The following is a 5,432-nucleotide window of genomic DNA, read 5'->3' on the forward strand; positions in this document are numbered from 1 at the left end:
TTCACAAATACCTGAAGGTTAAACAACACACTCCTGAACAATCAGTGGGTTAAAGAAGAAATAGCAAGAAAAATTGCTAAATATATAGAGACAAATGAAAATGAGAACACAACATACCAAAACCTATGGGATGCAGCAAAAGCGGTACTGAAGGGGAAATTTATACCACTAAACGCATATATTAAAAAGGAAGAAAGAGCCAAAATCAAAGAACTAATGGATCAACTGAAGAAGCTAGAAAATGAACAGCAAACCAATCCTAAACCAAGCAGAAGAAAAGAAATAACAAGGATTAAAGCAGAAATAAATGACATAGAGAACAGAAAAACAATAGAGAGGATAAATAACACCAAAAGTTGGTTCTTTGAGAAGATCAACAAGATTGACAAGCCCCTAGCTAGACTGACAAAATCAAAAACAGAGAAGACCCATATAAACAAAATAATGAATGAGAAAGGTGACATTACTGCAGATCCTGAAGAAATTAAAAAAATTGTAAGAGGATACTATGAACAACTGTATGGCAACAAACTGGATAATGTAGAGGAAATGGACAATTTCCTGGAAACATATGAACAACCTAGACTGACCAGAGAAGAAACAGAAGACCTCAACCAACCAATCACAAGCAAAGAGATCCAATCAGTCATCAAAAACTTCCCACAAACAAATGCCCAGGGCCAGATGGCTTCACAGGGGAATTCTACCAAACTTTCCAAAAAGATCTGACACCAATCTTTCTTAAACTCTTTCAAAACATCAAAGAAAATGGAACAGTACTAACTCATTTTATGAAGCTAGCATCAATCTAATACCAAAACCAGGCAAAGATGCTACAAAAAAGGAAAACTACCGGCCATTCTCCCTAACGAATATAGATGCAGAAGTCCTCAACAAAATACTTGCAAATCGAATCCAAAGACACATTAAAAAAATCATACACCATGACCAAGTGGGGTTCATTCCAGGCATGCAAGGATGGTTTAACAATAGAAAATCAATCAATGTATTACAACACATTAACAAATCAAAAGGGAAAAATCAAATGATCATCTCAATAGATGCTAAAGAACTCCAATAAGCTAATCAAGACCCACCCTGAATGGGCAGGGCCAAATCTCCATGGAAAGATTCAATCAAGAGGTCACACCCTAATCAAAAAGGTTAATCAATCTGACCCCACAAGATGGCATTAAAGAATATGGCTTTTCTGGGGGACATAATATATCCAAACAGGCACAATTGCTTTAGGCTATATTGACATCCTATCAATATTAAGTCTTCCAGACTGTGAACATGGGATGTATTTCTATTTATTTAGGTCTTATTGAATTTATTTCAGAAATATTTTGTAGTTTTAGTGTACAAGTCTTTCACCTCCTTGATTAAATTTACTCCTAGGTACTTTATTCTTTTAGAAGCTATTGTTAGTGGAATTGTTTTAGGTCCTTTTCAGATTGTTCATTTCTGGTGTACAGAAACCCAACTGACTTTTGCATGTTTATCTTGCATCCTGCAAGTTTGCTGAATTTGTTAGTTAGTTCCAGTAGCTTTCTTTTGGAATTATTTGGATTTTCTATATGTAGGATCATGTCATCTCCAAAGTGAAAATTTTATTTCCTTTCCAATTTGGATGTCTTTTATTTCTTTCTCTAGCCTGATTGCTTTGGCTAGAACTTCCAGTGTAATGTTGACTAACAGTGGTGATAGCAGGCATCTTTGTCTTGTTCCTGATCTTTGGGGAGAAGCTTTCAGTCGTCACCATTGAGTATGATATTTGCTGTCAGATTTTTCATAAATGCCCTGTATCATGTTGAGAGAGTTTCCTTTTATTCCTCGTTTTCTTGAGTGTCTTTATCATGAAAAGCTGTTGGATTTTGTCAAATGCCTTTTCTGCATTGGATTGATCATGTGGGCTTTTCCTCCTTCGTTCTATTAATGTGGTATATTACACTGATTGATTTTCTTATGTTGAACCATCCTTGCATTCCTAGGGTAAATCCCATTTGGTTACAGTGTATAATCCTTTTACCAAATGGTAGGTTTCAGTTTGCCAGTATTTTGCTTGGGGATTTTTGCATCTCTATTCATAAAGAATATTGATCTGCAGTTTTCTTTTCCTGTGCTGTCTTTATTTGGCTTTGGTATTAGGGTAATGCTGGCCCCATAGATTGAGTTAGGAAGTAATCCCTCCTCTTCTGTTTTTTGGAAGAATTTGAGAAAGTTTGCTGTTTAGTCTTCTTTGAATATTTGTTAGAATTCAGCAGTGATATCTTCTTGCAGGATTAAACCTTTTATCAATCTATAAGATGCTTCTTTGACCCTTGTAATCTTTTCTGACTTAAAGTCTCTTCTATCTGACAATAATATAGCCACTCCAGCTCTCTTTTGATTATTGTGTGCATGTAATATTGTTGCCCACTCTTTTACTTTCCACCTCTTTGTGTCTTTGTTTTAAAGTGACAACATATAGATAGATCATGCTTTTTCATCCAATCTGCCAGTCTCTGCCTTTTAATAGGGGAGTATAATCCATTAACATTAAATGTCTTATAGAATTCAAATCACTGTCTCTTTATGATGGTAAGGGTCCAATGCAGTCAACCTTTTCCCAGGTGCCTGGCTGTTACCCAGTGTAAGGGGCTAAGTATTAATCACTGTTGCTGTCAAATTAGGCATCAGTAATGGCAATAATCATGCTAATTTTGGTAAGAAGAAGACCATGTGTTGAGCTCATTTAAAGCCTCTGTTCAGGCAATCATGTCCATTGATTTATGAACCCATTGAGCAAGTACTGGGGTGCTTAGGGAAGGAGGTTGACTGACATCCACAGAACAGGTCACCAGATTATGGAAAGTCTCCTCCATTTTGAGGATTCATAAGGGATATAAATACTCTCATGGTCTAGGCCCATTTTTATTGGGGTAACATATATATAGCATGAAATTTACCACTTTAGCCATTTTTAAGTGTTCAAGTCAGTGGCAATTCACTATATTGTACTACCATCACCACATTCTATTACTAAAACTTTTTTGTAACCCAGAACAGAAACTCTTTACCTATTGAGCAATAACTCCCCATTTCCCCTCCACCTAGCCCCTGGTAACCTCTAATCTACTTTCTATCTCTATGAATTTGCCTATTCTAGATATTTCATATAAATAGAATCATATACTATTTGTCTTTTTATGTCTGGCTTAATTCACTTAGCATAATGTTTTAAAGGTTTATCTTAATTGTAGCAGGTATCAGAGCTTCATTCCTTTTTATTGGCTGTATAATATTCAATTCTATATATATACTACATTTTGTTTATCCATTCATCTGTCAATAGACATTTGGATTTTTCCCACATTTTTGTCTATTGTGAATAATGTTGCTATGAACACTGATGTACAGGACCCATTTTATGAGGTCCATCTATATACCTCTTCTCCAGTCTTCCTTGTCACCAATTTTATTGCCCCTTCTAAGTCTCTGACCTAACCATTTGCCTCTTTATCATATCATTGTAGGTCCTTACCACAGGATATCTTTCCTAAAAGGGAAAATGAAAAACAAGTTGTGATACTTGAAACTCTACCCACTAGAAGTTCCCTTCTCTATAGTCCTTCAGGGACACTATAAATATAGTATAAAGACACAGCAGTACACTTCTGGCCACTACCAATGTCCTGTGCAGGGTTTTCTGTAGAATGGCTAAAAGTTTTTCCTCTTTGATCAACTGGTCATAGGATACTCTTCCTGAGGTCATAGATACAGGCTGAGGGATGGATGGCTTATGATGGTAGTAGGCATACTGGGACTTTGAGTAGCCAGCATATGCAGCCAACTTGATTATGCAGACTTGGGCCTCATCTTATATGTACTGCTTCTACTTGATCGATGGAGTGCTCTCTATTTATAATTATAAAGTGGCATCTTGGATTATATAGTCACCTGGTATTTCATGGTTGCATGTTTTTATGCTCTCCTGGACTCCAGGAGCAAGATAGACATTAGTTCTCAAAAAGAGAAGAGACATTTGCTGAAGAGGACATAATATCTAAATAATGCTATATTATTAAAGTTCTCCTCACCTGGCATTTCAAATTATTATTCTTGTAGCTTTAATTTCTTATGTTTCTATCAAACCAGTTTCTCAACTCAACGGCTACCATCCCCATCTTTACTTTGCTTTGCTAGTCAGATAAGACTTCATCTTTCAATTTTTTTTAACCACCTGTTCTCACTGATTTAAAAAAAAATGGAGGAATGGAGTGTTAGGGTGCCCTTGGGGAAATTTTCTTATGTTGGGCCCTGTATCCTATGAAGCTGCCATGTAACTATTTATCCTTCTCATGAGAAGCATATGGGATTAACAGACTGTGACATCAGTCATTTATTTTTCCATAATATTTTAACTTTCATCTGTTACAAGGCTTCCAAGACCAGAGAAAGAAACTTAAAGAAAGCAATTTATATTATACCAGTTTTATTTGATCTAACATTTGACCTTTCTCTTTTGAGTTCAATGGCTCCATCTGGAGAGACATGTCAGAGAGGGGATTCATACCTTTTTATCATGAAAATTTTCAAGCATTCATAGAGGGAATGATATAATAAACCACCATGAACCAATCACCAGCTTCAATAATTATCAACAGTCTGTTGTTCTTATTTATACTTTCTTCTCCCCTCTACCATTTTTTTTCTTTTGCTGGAGTATTTTAAAACAAATACAAGATATCATATGATTGTGCTCACTTCGGCAGCACATATACTAAAATTGGAATGATACAGAGAAGATTAGCATGGCCCCTGCGCAAGGAGGACACGCAAATTCATGAACTGTTTCATATTTTTAACTGGAAGCTGTTGTGGGAAAATGATTTGTCAATATGAATGGAATGTCTGAATCTTTCTTGGATGTTAGATTGGTTAGGACACTGAAAGAGAACAATGCTTGTGGTTTATGTAGTAGAGACTTAAAAATTCATAGGTTCTGAGATGTGTTAGCTATTCTTTATCTTCTTGCATTACTTGTGGAATATAATGAATGCTTTTCTAAAAAAAAGACATCATATGATTTTATTTGTAAATCCTTCAGCAATATATCTTTAACATATACAGACTAATTTTATCACCATAACATAATCACAATTTCACTAAAATACCCTGAAAAACTAGGATAATACCTTAATATCATCTAATAATCCATATTCAGTGTGCCAGTTTGAATGTATTGTGTCCCCCAAATGCCATTATCTTTGATGTAATCTTGTGTGGGCAGACATTATCAGTTTTGATTAGATTTCTTTGAGTGTTTCTTTGGAGATGTGCCCCACCCAACTGTAGGTGATTACTCTGATTGGATAATTTCCATGGAGGTGTGGCCCCACCCCTTTACGGTGGGCCTTGATCAGTGGAACCATATGAATGAGCTGATG

General features: G+C 35.8%; 1 non-coding gene across 1 annotated transcript; it reads left to right on the forward strand.

The window, feature by feature from the left end:
• Window positions 1-4,741: 4,741 nt before the first annotated feature.
• LOC119528420 lies at window positions 4,742-4,848 on the forward strand. The gene has a single exon (XR_005215718.1). It is a non-coding gene; the product is annotated as a U6 spliceosomal RNA (small nuclear RNA).
• Window positions 4,849-5,432: the final 584 nt, after the last annotated feature.

The sequence above is a fragment of the Choloepus didactylus genome, chromosome 2 (genome assembly GCF_015220235.1).
Source record: "Choloepus didactylus isolate mChoDid1 chromosome 2, mChoDid1.pri, whole genome shotgun sequence".
NCBI lineage: Eukaryota > Metazoa > Chordata > Mammalia > Pilosa > Megalonychidae > Choloepus > Choloepus didactylus.